The sequence below is a fragment of the Lepidothrix coronata genome, unplaced genomic scaffold, assembly GCF_001604755.1.
Source record: "Lepidothrix coronata isolate B3197 unplaced genomic scaffold, Lepidothrix_coronata-1.0 Scaffold105, whole genome shotgun sequence".
In the NCBI taxonomy this organism is placed as follows: domain Eukaryota; kingdom Metazoa; phylum Chordata; class Aves; order Passeriformes; family Pipridae; genus Lepidothrix; species Lepidothrix coronata.
This window is the reverse complement of record NW_016690285.1, coordinates 2,222,174-2,242,699: the sequence shown is the minus strand read 5'-3', so window position 1 is coordinate 2,242,699 and position 20,526 is coordinate 2,222,174. Positions and strand designations below refer to the sequence as shown.

The following is a 20,526-nucleotide window of genomic DNA, read 5'->3' as shown; positions in this document are numbered from 1 at the left end:
CTCTGAGGGACAGGGTGGGATTGTTGGGGTGTCTGTGCAGGGCAAGGAGTTGGATGGATGATCCTTGTGGGTCCCTTCCAGCCCAGCATATTCTGTGGTTCTATGAAACCCTCATTCACCATCCTCTCCTGGGGTATAATATTTAAAATCCATGGAGGTCACTGACTCCCCTCACGTGTTCCCAGGGGGATCTCAGGGCTGGATCCAGGGTTGGCAGAGGGACTCAGCTGCTGGGAACCAGGAGGTGACCCCCCAATAGAGGGGAGATGGGCACCAAAGGACCTCCTGCTTTGGGACAGGAGCTGCCCACAGGAACCCAACACCCAAGGAATGTGCCTGCCCACCCCTGGCAGCCCCAACAACCCCAAACCTCCTGTTTTGAGGGGCTGTTTTGTCCCTGTCAGCTGCTGACACTGTGTTTAAACCAGCTTTAGCAGCTCTTCACCTGCATCCCTCCCGGAGTGCTGCCTTCCCCTTGGAACATCACAGCTCCCAGCTCCATCCCCAGCATCTCCCAGCCCGGAACAGCTCCTGTCATGTATTTAAAATTAATGCACAGCTTAACAGCAGATCCCTGAACTAAACATAGCGTTTGCTGCTCAGGCACCGGCTTCAGCTGACAAACATTCCCTGCAAACACGTCAGGAGCACAGAACTTCCAGGGAAGAGAGGCATCAGTGCTGTCAGTGCTGGGGGGGACACCTGTCAGCCTGGATTTGGGGCTCTGAAAGGCTCTTCAGCAAACCAGGCACACCTTATATATAAATATACATATAGATACCAGTATCATCCAATTACAGAATCCCACAGTGGTTTGGGTGGGAAGGGAAATTAAGGATCATTTTTTCCCACCCACTGCCATGGGCAGGGACACCTTCCACTAGCCCAGGTTGCTCCAAACCCTGTCCAACCTGGCCTTGGACACTTCCAGAGATGGGGCAGTGCAGGTCTCCCCCTGCCATGCAGTGAGTGAAGCATCTTTGTGGTACCTCCCCAGCCTTCAGAGTTCTGCCTCTGCTCAGCTCGAGCTCTCCCTGGAAAAACTTCTAAACCAGCATCTTCACCCCTTCAGCAGTTCCCTGCTGTGTTTTTCCCCCTGGTAACACATCTCCTGATCTCTCCAGGTGACCCAGGTGGAACCCTGTCACTGGGTGCCCAGCTCAGAGCTGCTCCTTCCTTTGCAGCACCAGAGGAAACTAAAAATCCCAAAATACAACCCACCCAAACGTTTCCTGGTGCAAAGGCAGGAGAGGCAGACAGAGCTCAGAGCTCCTGGCTGCTGCTCTCCTCCTCTGGCCCCATTCTGGTTCAGCCCCAAAGCATCCAGGAGATAATACAGAGGCAAATGATTTCCTGCGGTGCGTGCGGGGGGAGGCCGTTCCAGCAGCCAGGAAGGTTAATTAGTGACAATGTCTCTGGCAGTGTGATGTCACACAGCACATTCATTATTTCCATGTGCACCCCAGGAGGATAAATAAGCCACAGCTCAGTGCTGAGCTGCACAAACAGCCATATGCCTATGAGGGGTTTCTAATTTTATATTCAACCCCCTCTCTCCTTACGTTGCAACCACGCTGATCTGAGCTCTCACCAGGCTGAAAATCCTCGGAGTCTGGAGCATCTTTGCCATTTTAGGGAAAACTGTGACTTTTCTGTCTGAGGATTTGAAGAGCAAGTCAGTATTTTTGACATTCTGAATTTCACTCCAATCCTAAATGTCAGGGCACTGCTTTGCTTCCAGGGAAAAGACCTGTTGGGCTGCAGAGGTGCCTCCCCACCTTCAGGGACTCACAGAATCACGGGATCATTCAGGTGGGAAAAGCCCTCCAAGACCATCAAGTCCAACTTTGGACCTCGTCAACTAAACCTTCCCACAGGCTGGCACCAGAGGAATCAGTGAGATGTGGTGTTTTGAGCTCTTTAGGTGAAAACCCCCCCAAACCCCAGGTTCAAACCCAACAATTCACCCCTTCCCACCACTTGTTCAGTTTTAGGTTAAACGGGAAAAATGAAACAAATGCAAGAAAAAAGCCCATGCAACAAATACACCCTTTTCCAGAGTGATTTAAAGCCAAGTGAGCCCAGACAAACACTGCTGGTTGTCAGCCTGGGATCTTCAGGGATCAAACTGTAATTGCCTCTGTTTTGGTCCAAACAGCCAGAAAACACAGCACGAGGCTCAGCCTAAAAAGCTGATTTTATACTCCCAGCCTGAGTTACAGTGAGAGCAATTCTCCAGAGGTCTCTGTGGTTCAAAAGGTGCTGGGAGGAGGGAAGGAGCAGGATGAACACACATCCCCAAGGCCAACTGCTCCCACCTGGCACCACACTTGGAATAATCAATATTTCACCCCAGGCAAAGCTAAAGCCAAAGTATTTACCTGGATTTGGAAGGTTTATGCTCAGCCCCCGGAGGCTGAAGTGTAGAACACTCGACCCTGTAAATAAACACTGAATAATTTTGCCCTTGGCAGAGTTTTCCCCCCCTCATCCCTCCAAGGAAAAACATCCATCCCCATACAGGTGGAATGATATCAGGTAGAGCAACTCATGTGTTTATAAAGTCCAATTTGCAGCTCTTTTATTCTAAAGAAAATGCTGTTTTCCAGGTCTAACAGAAAATACACATTTTACTGAATCACCACTAACCTGACAAATAACAAAGTCAATGATGTTTGCACATCCCATTCCCATTTTTCCCCCCTTCCTCTTCTCCCATTTTACCCCCCTTCCTCTTCCTCCCTGTCATTTCTCCCTGTATTAAAAGGGTACAGAACTCAGGTACGGACACTTTAGGAACAGTCACTTTATTCCCCTTTTACTCACTTCTCTGTGCAGTGAGGTGTGAAAAGCCATTTTGGGCATTTCCAAGCTATTGTCCTCCTCTTCCTGGAAGATGAAACATTGGGAAACCAAAGGGAGAGATGGGATTGGCAGCTCTGGGGCTGCTGCTGCTTTTCTGGTCCAGCCCCTGCCCTAAACCAGGACATGTCCATTCTCCACAGTCCCCTTCCCTTCCCTGAATTATCTCCACCAAATTATCCACATACACAGTCCCTGTCTCACACAGGGTCCCTGAGAGCCCCTTCCAGGGCCTAAGGGGGCTCCAGGAGAGCTGGAGAGGGACTGGGGATAAAGGATGGAGGGACAGGACACAGGGAATGGCTTCCCACTGCCAGAGGGCAGGGAGAGATGGGATATTGGGAAGGAATTGCTGGCTGGGAGGGTGGGGAGGCCCTGGCACAGGTTGGGCAGAGAAGCTGTGGCTGCCCCTGGATCCCTGGAAGTGTCCAAGGCCAGGTTGGACGGGGCTTGGAGCAACCTGGGCTGGTGGAAGGTGTCCCTGCCCATGGCAGGGGGTGGCACTGGATGGGCTTTAAGATCCCTTCCCACCCAAACCATTCCAGGATTCTGTGATCCTAATATTTATATTTTTACATCTTTCTGGGTAGCAGCCACTGCTGCTCATTTCATGTTTTTACCCAAAAACCACCTTATCCCCACGGACCCACTTTGGGTCGGAGAGGAAGGAGGCACCAAAGCAGGAGGCCACAACCACCCCACCCCATCCCATCCCATCCCCTCAGCCCTCCCAGAGCCCCAGGGGCAGCAGCAGAGCCAGAGCCCCCCAGTCCCTCTGTCCCAGCCCAGACCCACCTCTGAGCTCACAAGGAACCAGCACAGACCCCAAACAGACCCCACTGTGGAACAGGACTCTTACTGTGTAATGGGAGATCCCACTCTGCAACAGGGATCCCAGTGCCTGCAGGTCCTTCCTGACCGTGTCTGTGTGGGTGCTGCTCTCAGGGGGATGTGCCCAACCCTAACGAGCCATTAACTCCAATTAGAAGCCCCTGTGGGAGCAGAGCCCCGAGCCCAGGCAGTTGTGCTGATGAACTAATTCCTCCCCTCAGAGCCAGGTCCCCTGAGCCACAGCTCCCAGGGAACAGTATTTACCTTCATCTTACTCCTGGAGACACATTCCTGGGGGGATATATACACCCCAACATGGCATTCCATGGTCTGGGTGGGAAGGGACCTCAAAGTCCATCCCATCCCACCCCCTGCCATGGGCAGGGACACCTTCCATCAGCCCAGGTTGCTCCAACCTGGCCTTGGACACTTCCAGGGATCCAGGGGCAGCCACAGCTTCTCTGCCCAACCTGTGCCAGGGCCTCACCATCTCAAGCCACCAATGTCCCCCGATATCCAGTCTGGAGTGGAAAGATGGGACGGTTTCACTGGCACCACGGATCAAACAACATCCCCAGGCGTGCTTTTTGGGGAAGGTTTTAAAGTCTTAAGCAATTCCAGGTGAAAAATAAATGAAAAATCCACTTTTGTTATGTATGAGGTGCTCGGTACAAAGCAGTATATGAATTTTTCAGAGCTTTAAAGACCTGCCCAGGTCTGGCTGCTGAGCAAAACTGCACAAAACAGCCACGAGCAGGGAAATCTTGCAGGGCTTGAAAGGAAATATTAAATATAAATCTGTGCTACTTCATCACATTAAGCAGTGAACATTAAGTCAGCAGCATTAAGTCAGCAATGTTCCACTGTGGGAAATTTCCTCCCCATTACTGGGGGAATTTAAAGCATCTGCAGCATAATGAGGAGGAGGGAAAGAGCTGGAATGCTGGGAATGTGCTCAGGTCTGTGTCCTGTTGGATGACTGCAGGAAAAATATGGGAAGTGTCATGGTATGAAATCAAAGGGCAAAAAAAAATGAATCATTAACAGGGCTCTGAAGGGAAGTTTGGGAGTTTGGTACATTTGGAGAGTTCTATCTGGTACCTGATGGAGCAGCTGGAACCAAACACACTAGTCAGGAACTTGATCCCAGAATCCCAGAGCCATTTAGGTTGGAAAAGCCCCCTCAGACCATCGAGTCCAACCTGTGACCCATCCCCACCTTGTCACCCAGCCCAGAGCACTGAGAGCCATGGCCAGTCCTTCCTTGGACATAACTTGCTCCATCCATTTATGACAGAAGCTGTGGCTGCCCCTGGATCCCTGGAAGTGTCCAAGGCCAGGTTGGACGGGGCTTGGAGCAACCTGGGCTGGTGGAAGGTGTCCCTGCCCATGGCAGGGGGTGGCACTGGATGGGCTTTAAAGTCCCTTCCCACCCAAACTGTTCTGTGATTCCATGATCTTTATTATCTTTGCACTCCAAGGACACAATTTTAACTTCCAAGTTGTTCCAGTTCTTGGTTACTCCAATCCCAAAAACACTCCAGAAGCCAAAATCAGCCCAGTCCCCACATCCAGCCCCTGTTAAAGCACCGTGGGTTCCCTGGAGAAACCCAATGCAAGGCCCTGACCCAGCCAAAGCCATGGACAGGAGGGAGACAGAGAGACCCCCCAGCCCAGCCCTGGCCTGACACGTGTCCTTAATCCCCAGCAATTAGTCCTGCCCTGTCCTGGGTTATTCCTGCAGGAGCTGGGAGCCTCTGCTTGGTCCTGACTGATCCTGCTGCACACACAGGTCGATACCTTAACGAGGAGCCCAGGAAATCTCATTAGAAAAATCACTGCTCCAAGAGGCCACCTCATTTTGACCTCATCTATCTCTGCATTTCCCTGCTCTCCCTCCTCAGAGCCATCCAAAGGAAACAGGAGGTGACTCCTGATGGGATTGGAGTCCCTGACTGACACTGCAGCAGCTGTGGGACCTCACAGCACCCCAAAGTCATCACCCCCACAGAATCTCAGCATGGTTTGGGCTGGAAGGGAAATTAAGGATCATCCAGTGCCACCCCCTGCCATGGGCAGGGACACCTTCCACCAGCCCAGGTTGCTCCAACCTGGCCTTGGACACTTCCAGGGATCCAGGGGCAGCCACAGCTTTTCTGGACAACCTGTGCCAGGGCCTCCCCACCCTCCCAGGGAAGGATTTCTCCATAATCTCCACTGTAAATCAACCCTCCTGCAGTTTGAAGCTGTTCCCCTTGTCCTTGTCACTCTCCCTGAATCCTCATAATTTCTCACCAAACCTGAGCAGGGAGAATCTTCCCAGGAAATAAATGGAATAAATCTCCAACAGCAGGAAGGGTCCGAACCCAACAGGCAGGGCAGGGGCACGGAGCAAACCCAGGGGGTGATTCCCAGCCCTGCCACAGCCTCAGCCAGAGAGGGGCTGAGCCAGCTCCCACCCCACAGCCAATAACTCTGCACAAATCCACTTCATGCACCATTTTACTGTCTGGGGGCAGAACTGGCTGGTTCTTTGTTGGGGTTTTTTTTGTCCTGCCAGTTCTAATGTGCTTGGAAAATTTGTGTATTGGCAGGAAGTCAACTCCTTGGCATAGGTAGGATAAAAAAATAGAAGAGAACACAATATGCAGTAAAAAAAAATATTTAAACTGACCATGATATGAATTAAAAAAAAAAGAAAACTGCCCAAGATATGCATTAAATATCAGTGCCATTCCAGGGAGGCACGTGCTGCTGACAGGGAATTAATCAGGGGGGTGATGTGTGTGCTAAGATCCTGCAGCCCAGTGTGAGCAGAGGGAACATCCCAAGGGATGCAGATCCACAGGCCAGTGCTGCCCCTGCAGCAGCACCTCAGGTCCCTGTGCCCACTCAGGGGGTGATCCTAAAACTCCCTGGCAGGAGGGGGTTCAGGCTCTGATCCCAGGGAACGAGGGACAGGAGGAGAGGGAACGGCCTCAAGCTGTGCCAGGGGAGGGTCAGCTGGGACCTCAGGAGGAATTTCCTCATGGAAAGGGTGGTCAGGCCTTGGCAGGGGCTGCCCAGGGAGGTTTGGAGTGCCCAGCCCTGGAAGTGTCCAAGGCCAGGTTGGACAGGGCTTGGAGCAACTTGGACTAGTGGAAGGTGTTGGCAGGATGGGCTGAAGCAGCCTGGGCAGGGGATGCAAAGGTGCCACGTTGGAGTTTCTTTCCAAAAGGAATCCAAAATAATAACTCCTATCAAAACTCTTCCACACCGTGGCCACTGGATGCTGAACAAGCACAGTTCCTCCTAACTTTCACTAAGAAATTCACTGTTAGATCCCAGACAATTATTTTTTTTAAAAAAAATCAAACTTTCTGGGACTTCCGAGGCAAATTCCATGAGCTCCTCAACATCTTTCCATGGAAATACACAGAAATTGTGCTAAATACCTCTCAGTATTTCGGGATCCTCAGCCCATTAAGAGACACTTCAGCAAGTCATACGTGAGAGGAGATGGAAATCTGGTAGGACTAAGAAAAAAACGTTCTTTTTGCAATGTTAATTCCCCTTCTTTTGCTTGGATTTCTCTCCCCACCTCCCAGGAGCGCCGGGAATGCACAGCTGGGGATTGGGAAAGCAGCAGCCACAAAAAGCAAAGGGATTTTTTTTTTTTTTGTCTACCAACTTGCCGAAATATATTTTCCTCCAAGCAAAGACCAAGCATGAAAAATTGCAGTCTTAGGAGTTAATTGACTGGAAAGTTATAAATAACTGGAAGGAGAGAATTAGAGCTGAAGTGCAGAACTGACCCTGTCAGCGGGAACAGTTGGGAGTGAGAAACTCCTGACAGGAATAACAGAGCCAGCCCTGATCCTGAACTGCACAGGGCACTGAACAGGGTAAAACCCAGGGAATCATGGAACCACAGCATGGGTTGGGTGGGAAGGGACCTCAAAGTCCATCCAGTCCCACCCCCTGCCATGGGCAGGGACACCTTCCACCAGCCCAGGTTGCTCCAAGCCCCGTCCAACCTGGCCTTGGACACTTCCAGGGATCCAGGGGCAGCCACAGCTTCTCTGCCCAACCTGTGCCAGGGCCTCCCCACCCTCCCAGCCAACAATTCCTTCCCAATATCCCATCTAATCCTGCCCTCTGGCAGTGGGAAGCCATTCCCTGTGTCCTGTCCCTCCATGCCTTGTCCCCAGTCCCTCTCCAGCTCTCCTGGAGCCCCTTTAGGCCCTGCAAGGGGCTCTCAGCTCTCCCTGGATCCTTCCCTTCTCCAGGGGAACCCCCCCAGCTCTCCCAGCCTGGCTCCAGAGCAGAGGGGCTCCAGCCCTGGAGCATCTCCGTGGCCTCCTCTGGACTCTCTCCAGCAGCTCCACGTCCTTGTGCTGCTGTTCCCAGGGCTGGAGCAGCTCTGCAGGGGGGTCTCACCTGAGGGGGCAGAGGGGCAGGATCCCCCCTCCCCTGCTGGTCACACTGAGTCCAGAGGCACCTGCACACCCTGATCCAGTGCCCTGCTCTTGGCAATCACATCCTACCCCCCTCCCATCAACTCCCCAGGATCTGGTCTGAAATCATAGAGGTTCAGACCCCACCACTCGAACCAGGAGGGCTGAGTTTCTCTGCAGTGAGGTTTGGGATTTGTTAATGTGCTGCACAATATGTTCAAGGGCTGCAGAGAGTCAGTAAGGACGAGAAAAAAAGACAATGAGCCTCTGATAAATCCTGCAATTGGAGGAGGAAGAGCTGCTCCAGCATCCCCAGCACCCTCTCCCAGTGCTGTGATGACACACACAGATAAAAACCCTTTGAACCCCGTCACGGTCACTAATGAGCTTATTTTTGACTTCAAGATTAACTCAGTGCAAAGAGCCAAGATAATGATCTGAACTGGATGCCTCCAATAGCAGATCAGTCCTAAATAACTTGGACCTTGTCCAGTGGGATGAGTCCTGAGCGCAGGCAGGAGCCGGGACTGGGCAGGGGCTGCAGCCCCCAGCCCCAGGAGTATGGTGCCCACAGGGCTCAGCCCCACCCTGGGGACACACAGCCTGTCCTCCTCACCCCTTCCTGCTCCACCTGCTCCCCCCAGATCCCACAAAACCAACCCAGCCAGGGAAGAGAGGTGGGAGGATGAGCCCCCCCCCACCAGGGAGGGTGTCACAGCCTCCTGCACTGCAGGAGCCTCCAGGCTGTTCCCAGCCTGGGCACGGTTTCTCCTCCCTAAAATCCTGAACTCCTGATGACATTTTGGATGGCTCCCCTGAAACATCACAGCCTTTTACCCACGAGTTCTTCCCCTTCTCCTGCCAAAGGATTTTATCGTCATTTATTTGGTTGGAAGGAGCACTAAGTGGAGGTTTGATTGTGTAACACACAAAGAGCTAAAGCAGCCCTTTGCTTCAGCTTCAATCTCACCTCAAAAAAAAAAAAAAAAAACCAAAGAAACAGCAGCAGACACACAACAAGGCTCTGAACAGAAACCACCACTATTTTATGTCACCCATAAAAACCCTGAGCCCCCAGCTGGTACCAAAACCTTCAACAACCACCCCCCCCCCACCGTGTCACAGTGCTGTAAATAAAGAACAGGGAGCACAAAGGTATCCAGGACAAGGAACAGGTATCCATGGAAAAGACAGCTGGGCATTTTCTGGCAGGTTTTAACAGCCAGCACATCTGCCAGAGGCAGGTACCCTGCTGAAGAGTATTTAAACAAAAGATAAATAACACTTCAGAGCCATCAGTTGGCTGCTGACAGAATCGACAGTACCAGCAATAATTCATGGAGGGGAAGTGGCCAGGGAAAGGCTGGATTTCCAGGTGATCCAGGGTGTTAAATAAGGAGTGGAAATAGGCTGCTACATAAAAATAATGGCTCAGGCTTCAATACAATAAACAAAACAGGCTGGTTTGGGTTGGAAGGGGCCTCAGAGATCAGCTCCAACCCCCAACACTCTCCCCCCCAGCACAAGCCAAGGGCTGGGCCAGGCTGGAGATCCCCAGTGGAGACAAGCCCATGATTAATAAACCCCAGCCCTCCAAGAGACAGAGTCAGCAGGTCATTCCTCATCTTCCCAGAGCTTAATGGCTGTAATTCCATTGTTCCTGCCTTCTCCCCTGGTTCAGCATTGTTCCTGCTGCCCTCCATCCCCTCCTCCCTCATCCCAGAGGACTCTTCCCTCCACTCTTCCCACCAGGAAGGCCACATTCCCTTTTTGATGTTTCATTTACAGACCCACACGGGGAGGATTTAGTCTGAATTTCCAAAGGGTGAAGTGCAGCTACTTATTTCCATTTTTTTCCCCTCAGAATTAAACAATTTCCAGCTACTGGCCACCCATTTTCCCACCAAACAACCTGTTTCTCTGTACCTAAAGCAGCAATTGAGATGCATCCACATAATACCATAAAATTCTGGAATGGTTTGGGTTGGAAGGGTCCTTAAAGCTCATCTTTTTCCAACCCCCTGCTCTGAGCAGGGACATTTCTCCTGGAATGCTTTATGCTCCAGCTCAGGGTGAGCATTTGGTGTCTTCCCAGCCAAATTCTCAGGCAAAAGAGTAAAAACCTTTGGGTTTGTGACAAATGAGATTGAAGAGCAAGAAAACCACCTGAAAACTGAAGGAGGCTGATGCTCAGCAGTGACTGCCCAGAATTTCCAAGTAATGAAAAGGTAGAAGGAATTTTTTAATTTTGAAGACAATGAACATTTCTGATCATGTGGAAGAAAGGAACAAAGTACAAACTGCTCTAACCCCTTGTTTTCATCAATGCAATACGAATTAATCCTGATTTACAAACTGAAGTCAAGCCAGAAGGGCTTCACTGAGCTGCTCAGCAGCTGCAAGCCCTTCCCAGGAATTACCAGTATTTCCAACTTCAATTTTTGACCCTTGATGTTAAAAATATTTGCTGATTTCCTCCCCCCATCACTCCCCTGCTGCCTCAGAAAGGGACAACACCGACACTCCCATCACATGGAGCAGCTCCTGGATCCAGGGATGCTCCAGTGAGGAGGAAGAGGAAGGGGACAGGTCATTACACCCCATCAGGTTCACTCCACATCCCAAAAAAAACCACTGCACAAAGCAAGAAAACAATTTTCATCAGCCAGAAGAGAGCAGGGTTGAAGCAAGGGCCAAAATGGATTTGTCAGAGCAAATCAGGTCAAATGGGCCTCATTTCCTTCCCAGGCAGAGGGACAGGGCTGCTGAGGGGACAGAGCTGGGCTGCTGCAGGGATCCAGGGTGTTTAAAGTGTATTTTGCAGTAAAATTGAAAAACTGGAGGAAAAAAATGAGATATATGCAAAATATCAGGAAATAATACAAGTGCAGCTCTTGGAAGTAGGAATTTATCTGCTACACTAATAGAAAAGGGAAGATTTTCCTTTTATCTCCCAGTTAGTTCCATTTAAAGCAACAGCCTTGCTGGGAACCCCAGCCTGGTCTCCATAGGATCATGGAATGGTTCAGCTGGAAAAGCCCTCCAAGATCACAAAGTCCAACCATCCCCCAGCACTGCCCAGGCCACCACTGACCCCTGTCCCCAAGGGCCACACCCACAGGGCTTGGAAATCCCTCCAGGGCTGGGGACTGCACCCCAATTCCATGAAGGAATTGTCCCTGACACTCAACCTGCCCCTCTCCTGGCCATTTCCAGGCCATGAGCCCCCAGGTGAGTGAGGATGTGAGGAACCTGCTGGGAGCTCAAATATTTAGGAACATGCAAAACCCATCACTCAAATCGCACCAGCAATTAAAATGCTTCCTGAATTCAGCCCAAATCAGCCATCAACAGAGGAGTATTTTCATCCTTGGTCCAAAGTATTCTGCAGGACCTGTTTATTTAGGATGTGCAGTGCCCCATTTCCACATGTGGGAAATAAAATGCCCCTCAGGTTCCTGCTGGCTCAAACTCAGATTCTGGCACAACCCACAGGGGTTGAGCAGGGCTTTAAGCTGATGTTGTCCAACATCATTGTCCTGCCTCCAGCACTGGGGCCATTGCAGACAAAGAAATATGAAAAATCCCTAAATCATTTATCCAGCTCGGCAGAGAGGCAGCAACGGTGAGAGAACAAGAAAAAAATGAAGATCTCCAATTTATGGTTATTAACAGAAAAAACAAGTGGTAAGAAACTGGTCCAGGCTGCCCAGAGAAGCCTCTGAATCCCTGGAAGTGTCCAAGGCCAGGCTGGAAGGGGCTTGGAGCACCCTGGGCTGGTGGAAGGTGTCCCTGCCCGTGGCAGGGGTGGCACTGGATGATCCTTAATGTCCCTTCCAAACCATTCCCTTATTCTAAGAAACAGCATGACCTGAGCACTGCAGAGTTTTCTTTGCTCCTGGATTTCTCCAGGAGGAGCTGTCTGGGTCTATATTTAGGCAGCAGCACCCCCCCATCCAGCAGAACCCCCACAGCCTCACCCCCAGGAGACACTCAAGCCCTTTGCCTTCACATTTCCACCTCCACCAGTGACATCCCACCCCTGTCCCCCCACCCCAACCCCACACATTCCAGCTGCAGGACACAGGGAACGCTCACAGGAACTGGATATTCCTATTTCCCCTCCTATCCCACTCCAGTTCCTGCAGCACAGGGCAGGTCGGTGTCAGAGATCCAGGTTTAGTGCCCTGGATGGCTGCACGTGGCACTGACCTGGAGATCAGCTCCTGTTCAGCCCTCCAGCACTTATCCATGGAAAAAAATGGAGCTACACGTGAGGACTGCTGGTCCAAGGTCCCCCTGTGGCAGCACAGGATCAGCACAGGGAGCTCGTTGGAGCAGAAGGAATTCTGGTTGATCAGGTGTGAACAAGGATTCCTTGCACAGACGTGACTCCTGAGGAATCACCTGTTCCTGGGGTTATCCCTGGTGAAAGGAGAGCTCCTGCACAGCTCCAGGTTAAACCACTATGGATTTGCTCTCCTAGATCTCCAAAGAGATCTCAGGGAAAAAAGGGAGAGAGCCAGGAAGGCCACGGGCAGGGACACCTCCCACCAGCCCAGGTTGCTCCAAGCCCCGTCCAACCTGGCCTTGGACACATCCAGGGATCCAGGGGCAGCCACAGCTTCTCTGCCCAACTTGGGCCAGGGCCTGCCCACCCTCCCAGCCAGCAATTCCTTCCCAATATCCCCTCTATCCCTGCCCTCTGGCAGTGGGAAGCCATTCTCACCTTGTCTCTTGTAAATAGTCCCTCTCCATCCATGAAAAGATGGAAAGTTCTGGGAAAATGCAGGGGAAGTGCCTGGGTTTGTGTGTTGGCTCTGAGGAGGCACAGCTGGGAGAGAAGAGTTTTGGTAACAACATCCCAGAGAAGCTGTGGCTGCCCCTGGATCCCTGGGAGTGTCCAAGGCCAGGCTGGATGGGGCTTGGAGCAACCTGGGCTCATGGAAGGTGTCCCTGCCCATGGCAGGGGGTGGCACTGGATGGGCTTTAAGGTCCCTCCCAACCCAAACCATTCCAGGATCACAGTTCATTAGCATTAAAAATGCTTTCTTCCCCTTTTCTGGCTGATGGTGGCTGTGCTGCCCCTGAGCAGCAGCTGCAGGAGGGCAGAGGGAAGCTGGTGCTGAAGGCCCCAGGCCCAGCTCATGCCCTCTGGCTGTGCCAAACCTCTGACTTTGCCCACACCACCAACCCAGATTGGTTTTTCCACTGAGGGATTTTACGTAACAGCAGCACTGGAAAAAGAGCTGCTGAACTGCCAAGATGTGGGATTTTTAATTGCTATCTTATCGTGCTTAGGTTATGCCTAAAAAAATATTAAAAATATAAATAAGTAAAGAGAGAGATAAAAAAGCCACTTTGGTGATGTGAAATTGCTGAGTTGCTCTTTTCCTGTCACCTTCCCTCTCCCAATGTCTCAGCACCCAGAGGTGCTCCTGGGAAACTGGGTCTAGGTGGCCCTGCTGGAGCAGTGGGGCTGGGCCACGGGACCTCCAAAAGTCCCACCCAACCTCAGGCATCTGTCAGTCTGTGGGATTTGGCAGAGGAGTGGTTTGGAAAGGTGGATTCCAGGAGATTCAGCCACCGAGTCACCCCTGGGGAACCACCCCGGTCCCGTCCCACCAAGGCAGGACACAAGGACTCCCCCACCAAAGACCTCGACCTACAGGTGACTCCACACTCCAGATCCCTGCTCCTGACAGATTCCTGCCATTCCCAGGCCAATAGAGGCCTCCAGAGTGATCCAAGGCAAGGCATCCCCCATCCCTGGGGGAGCAGCACCAGCACAGGGGATGCTCTGCAAGAGGCAGCTCTGGACTGGGAGCTCCTGAGCCACCTCTCCACCCAAACTGCTGCCCTCTCCACCCAATGAGATGGGTGATTCCTTAGGAACACCAAGAGCTGGTCACAAAAACTGCTGTCAGACAGTGGGGAAGGAGAGGATGAAGATGGACAACCCAGCAGCTCTCAAGTGATGAAATATTTGGATACCACTCAGTTCCTCCACCACCTCCAGAGGGTTTTCCCTCTTCCATCCTTTGCCCACATTTGTGCAAAAAGAAAACAAAACAAAACAACCCAGAATCTGAATGGCAAGACAAAACCAAAATAAGTATATTGACCTTTAAAGGTCCCTCCCAACCCAAACCAATCTATAATTCCATGATACTTTACACTCCACATTTAAAGCTGTACATTTGTATCGAGGTTTCTTCAAGGCAAAGCAACCCTGAGAATGGCACATGAGAAGAACACTTTGAAATGGTTGTAGAAATGATCTAAATGCTGTTAGTTCTCAGATCTGTGTCACAGCTCTTTGTTCCCTGAGTTGTTGAGTTCTGCCATCACCCCCCTGTATCTGTTGCTGAGGGAAACCTTCCTGTGGAGACCCGTGGCTCCATAATTCAAATTACTCATGTTTTTAAAAGTAAAACCAGTGGAATAAGCCTTTGATGCCATCTCTATTTATTTAATTAAAAAGCCTGGCAGGCTGTTTGATTTCTTTAATCAGAAAATGATGTTAAAAGGTTTCCAAAGTAGCATTTAATGAGTTTGGAGAAGGGATGCACATTCCATTCCTGCCAGGTTTTGTACACTCCAGGTTCTTATCCAATGCTCATTTTTTAGCAATTTTAGAGGCCTACTGATAAGTCACAGGATAATACAGGAATTGTAAAGGGCTGTGTAATCCTAAACACATCCAGAAGGAGAATCCAGGGGGAAAGTCAAAGCTTGTTCTCCCCATGAGCACCCCCAGGAAGGTTTGACAGCAGAGCTTCACGTTCCCCATCACAATAATGTGAGATGAGAACAATGGGTTGGAAAATAAACACTCTGTCCTTCAAAATTACATGTTATCAGAATAACAGAGGGGTTGAAGATCTATCAAAATAAATCCCAAATGATCAGCAATTACCCTTGTGAATCACAACCATCCTTGGGTCCTGAAAAGCCATTGGAACATAGCTGGGAAACGCTCCAAAAAATGGGAACAAACCCAATGGTAGAGCCAGCACTGAGCATCCTCCAGCATTCCCAGGGAAAGCTCCTGGACCTGGTGTTGGGAGGACCTCAGAGCACTCCCCATACAGGAGTTTTAGGTCACAGAATCCCAGACTGGTTTGGGTGGAAAGGATTAAAGCCCATCCAGTGCCACCCCCTGCCATGGGCAGGGACACCTTCCACCAGCCCAGGTTGCTCCAAGCCCTGTCCAACCTGGCCTTGGACACTTCCAGGGATCCAGGGGCAGCCACAGCTTCTCTGCCCAACCTGTGCCAGGGCCTCCCCACCCTGCCAGCCAGGAATTTCCCCCTGATATCCAACCTAAATCTTCCCTCTTTCAGTTAAACCCCCTTGTCCTGTCACGAGGAGAGGCAGGAGCCCCCCTCAGTCACCTCAGGCATCCTGGGCTGTGACCCCTCCTGTGACCTCACAAAAAATCTGTCTGCTGAGATATTTTGCCAAAAGAAAGGGCTGCTTGGAAAGGGCCAAGTCCCCCTGGGAGGGGAAGGAGAGCCTGGCTTTGCCCAGCACAGCCCTGATGCCCCAGGGAGGTCCAGGAGGGGTCAGAGGCCCCAGGTTCCTTCCCTCCCTCCCTCCAGGGATGTGCTGCCTCTGCTCCCCACTTTCCACATCTTATTATCCAAACAACCTAAAACCTGTAATTAAGGAGGGTAAGGAAAGCATAAAGAAATGTTTATATATCCAGAAATTAAAATTTCAGTGATGAGGCAGTAAATTAACTTAATCAAGTTGGGAGGCATCTATGAGAAATCATTTTTATATGGTTTAATGAGAGAAGGCATTGGAAATGGTGATTTTAATCAGCCAACTGGGATTTATAAGCAAGAAGATCCTGCTTAAACAACTCATTAGACAGCTCCAAAAAAATCTTTACTGCCTCTGCAGACAGTCAAAACAAAATTTATTGTGTGTATTTACTAATTCCCTAAACCCCTTGGCGGTGCCGCAGATCAAAAGTCAACGGATTAAAGCAGGAAAGAAAGAGGGGAAAAAATCTCCATAAGCACCTGCTGGAGCAAAGCAAGAAGCTCCAAGTCCAGATGAAAAGACAGACATGGCTCAAACCAATGATATCTGGCTCCTAAATCCCTGTTTACTATAAATATAGAGAGGGAGAAACACTCGACACCTTCTAATCCTTGTAATTTGTGAGGGACTTGCACCCTGGTGATAGTGCAGGACTGGAATGAGAATAACATGGAAAATGGGGAAGTTAATGGGATCCTTCATCCTGGGATTCTGTGATTCCCTGATTTATCAGCCCCTCTGCCTGGCTGTCCAGCCAGGAGTGGTGGCACAGGAGCCAAGGGGCACATCCAGTGCTGGGGAAAACTCCTCCTAAAACTGCTGCTCTGCTCAGCAACATCCCCTGCTTGGGAAGGCAGATCCAAGTGGAATTAACTGGTTTTATAAGGAAACATTAGAGCTGAGTCCAATTCTAAACACAAAAGGTAGTTTCATAAGCAGCATTTCACACAATCACAGAAGGGTTTGGGTCAGAAGGGTTCTTAAGGATCATCTGAGTCTCAAAATCCAACACAATTTCAATTCAACTTAATGGCACAGAATGATGAGGATTTTTTCCTGCAGTAACTCATTTGAGGGGATTGAAAACCACTACAAAGGCAGCTGTACAGGCTGAAAGGTAAAAGTTCTTCCCTCTGCACTAAACATCTGGTTTCCTCGTGGGATGCAAGAGAAAACCCCAGTAGGAGCAGGGGTTGGAGCAGACTCCCCCTCCAGGGGCTGCTCTGAGACCTGCACAGCTTTCACTCCCAATTAAATTCACTTTGCTCCCAGTAGGACCCACAGAACGTTGTGATTGTACCTCAAAACTCAAAATCAAAGGCAACACAGCGAGGTCTGGGACAGCAGCAGCGGGAAGGGACCTCTGTGGGAAGCTGGGAGGGCTGGGAGGCAGCAGGAGCATCTCCTGAGGAACCAGCTGGGCTGATCTGCAGCACAACACCCCACACAACCCCACCTTCCTCTCTGCTCAGCCTGGGCTTTGACCTCAGGCTGCTTCTGCTGGGCTTGACCGGACCAGACACAAAAGGACCCCTCAAACCCTCCTCCCACCCTCTTCCCATGGGTCCCCACCTCAAACACTCCCAGCTGGAACTTCAGCTGCAAACCAACCACAGTTTATCAAATCTTCCTCCAACCTGCTCCCCACAGGACCCTCCTGATCCCTTGAGGTGGTCCCTGGTGGGACCCAGGGGTGCCCCCAGCCCTCTCCCACCCCTCAGAACCCACCAGAAAAGCCTTCCCGCATGCACGACCTACTCACTGACTTTCCAAGATAAAAAAAACCACCAAACAAGCCCTGTTTTCACACCAACCCAAAAATAGCTCCCTGGTTCCCAAACGACTGCAAGTTATTTCTGTTCCTTCCACGCCAGCAGAGATTGGAGGCTCGTGTGGCACCGCTGGCACCACGGGACACGGGCACGGGCGGCTGTGACAGCCAGGACAAGGACACACAGCCCTGGTCTCCCAGCACCTCCACCTCCAAAACCTCCCCCAGAGCCAGCTGCAAACTGTTGATCCTATTCCCAATAATCCCAGACCGGAATCACCCTCAGCAGGTCAGAAGGGGCCTTGAGGACGATCTGCTCCAACCTCTCCTGGCAAGAGCCCGGCCTGGATGAGACAGCCCAGCTGAACCTCCCCAGATCCCTGCTCTGGCTGTTCCACAAAGAGGAGAATCCTGGGGGTTGTGACCTTTTAAAAACACTGTCAGTGCTGAGGCTGATGTGTCTGGACCTCCAGCCCAGCTGCAGGGCTCACACTCCCAGCACCACACTGACCCCACAGACAGTTCTGAGTCAAACCCCTCCTTCCCTTGGCAGAGGTGTCCAGGGACACAATCCATGGGAAGTGTTTCCCACATTTACAAACACGGATTGCACACGGATTACTGGCTGTTCCCAGAGCACAACCTCTGCCTTGCCAGATGTTTGGGCTTTAAGGTGACCGACAGGAGAGGTGGGAAGTGAAATAAGGAATGTGCTGGGAGAGCACCAGGATAGAGGTGGGTCCTGCCTTCCTGCAGGTTTTAACCCTCCTGAAGTGTCCACTTCTCCTCTCTTACAAAAACCCAGCATCCTCAGATGGGATTGTCCCTTGCCTCACGTCCTTCTCTTCCACACCCCAGCCAGGCTCAGCACAAGGGGCTGCTGGAACCACCCATGGAAGGCAGAGCCCTGGAGGAAGGATTTTCCCCTCCTCTCCATCATCTTCACCCTCTGACCCCCTCCTGCCATCCCTGGTCCTCCTCCAGCCCTGTCCTCTCCTCCTCCCTCATTTTCTCCCACTGAAAGGTTTTTTTCTAACTTTAAAACCCTTTCATCCCTTCATGTTTTATCAAGATAGAGCACATTTTGCTCTATTTTGCCCAATATTCAGCTCATCTCACAAAACTAGGTCACGAAATTCGCAGCTTATACGAATTAGGCTTTAAAGACCCAGAAAATCCCTCTTTTGGGCTTTTTTTTCCCTCCTTTCTCTGTACAATTTCCAGGTCTAAAATATTTACCAAAACAAACCCAAACACACCACTTTGTTTTAAAATTCCAAGAGTTATTTACAAAATAACTCGTCCTCCGTCATTTTGTTTGAAAACTATTCTGCAAAGAATAAAAACAAGCCACGTGCATGTTCTGGGGGGCAGGTGAGCCCTGTAAAGCTTCCACCCCAGCAGGGAGTTTTTATGGAAATAGCAGGGAATTTTTGTGGAAATATCAAGGAGTGTTTATGGAAATATCAGGAGGGTTTTGTGGAAATATCAGGGAGTTTTTATGGAAATATCAGGGAGTTTTTATGGAAATATCAAGGAATTTTTATAGAAATACGAAAGTTTTTATGGAAATACCAGGATGGAAGAGCACAGAGGATTCCCCTGTGCTGTCCCAGCCTCCCTGGGACCAGGCTGAGCTGCAGCCTGAGGCTCTTGGATGTGCAAGGAAAAGAGGATGGAAACACTGGAACACCAACATATGGACCCAAAAAATGATCAAAGCTATTCTGAACATTCCCTGGGGCAGGAAGCAGGCTGGGAAATGAAGGCATGGACTCGCTGGCTGCAGGAGCATCACAGCCCAACCTGGGCTGAGCTGGGGGCACCACGTTCCCAATCCCCCCCCAGAGCATCACCACAGCACCAGAACATCCAGGGAGCACCAAAACCCACCACCTTGGTAACACCCACACTGCCAAAATCCCTCCAGGGGCCACAGTTTGGAGGGAAACACAACTTTGGCTGCCCTTCAAAATTCTGTGCTACGCTGAATTACTCCAAACTTCATCTTTTTTTTAAAAAAAAATCAGGATTAATGAAATTTTGGACCCTATTTTCTTGTTACTAGACCTCGTAGGAGCCTGATACACCAACTCATCCATGCATAGCAAATTTGGTCCAGATAATCCAACAGAATTAATTATCTGAAAAAACAGCCTTCAAAGATCAGGTGTCCATAAATCACCCAGGACAAAGCTCAGAGTCAGGTGTGATGTTCACCTGTTATTCTGATGGATAGGTGATTGCTAGTTGCACATTTAATTCCATTTCTAACCACACTTTCTCATATTCCACCATTTATTGCACAACTGAACACGTATATTCCAAAAGGGATGTTAATGGCAGTGATTTGCCACAGAAATGTGGGGTTGGAGTCTTTCAGGAATTGGAACAATCAGCTCAGCTCTTCCAGCAGTGTTAGTGCTGAGGTGACAAACAAATGGCACTTTTTCACTCTCTGAATTTGGGACAGGTTGGCTCCTCTCCAGTTTGGACACTTTCAGAGTATTGCTTTGGGAACATCATTAAATAAAACCTCCTTCTGGGTAAAATCCAACCACCCCTTGAACTTTTTTAAAAGAACAGGTGATGCCCATGAGGTCCTGGGGAATGTTTCCTGCTTTAGCTCCACACAATCCCAGAACATGCTGAGCTGGAAGGACCCACAAGGGTCACGGAGCCCAACCCTTAACCCTGCACAGGCCCATCCCAAGAGTCACCATGTGCTGAGAGGATCATCCAACTCGTAATTCCCATGGTTGTGTCACCACACAAATGCTGAAAAGCATTTCAGAAGGATACCTGTGAGCACCCGGGGGTGCAACACCTGCACAGGTGAGATGGGAACCAGGACAGGAACACTGAGCCAGGAATTCCCCCCCATCCCTGTTTCCTGCCAGCTGGGAACAGTGTCCAGGCCTGGCAGTACCTGGGAAGAGGGGCTGGATTGTTCTCCCTTCTGCAATCCTTGGGGGTTTTTATTTTGTTTCCTTCCCCCCTGCTTTTTGTTCCTTCTATTTGCCTTTTGTTTCCTCTTTTTTTCCTCCCATTTTTTCCTGTCTATTTTCCCTT

At 50.5% G+C, this 20,526-nt stretch overlaps 1 protein-coding gene across 2 annotated transcripts in view; it reads right to left on the bottom strand.

Annotated features, from left to right (window-relative positions):
- The window catches only part of KCNJ3 (potassium voltage-gated channel subfamily J member 3), a 43,000-nt gene that overhangs the window by 12,825 nt on the left and 9,649 nt on the right, over positions 1-20,526 (bottom strand). The window lies entirely within an intron of this gene.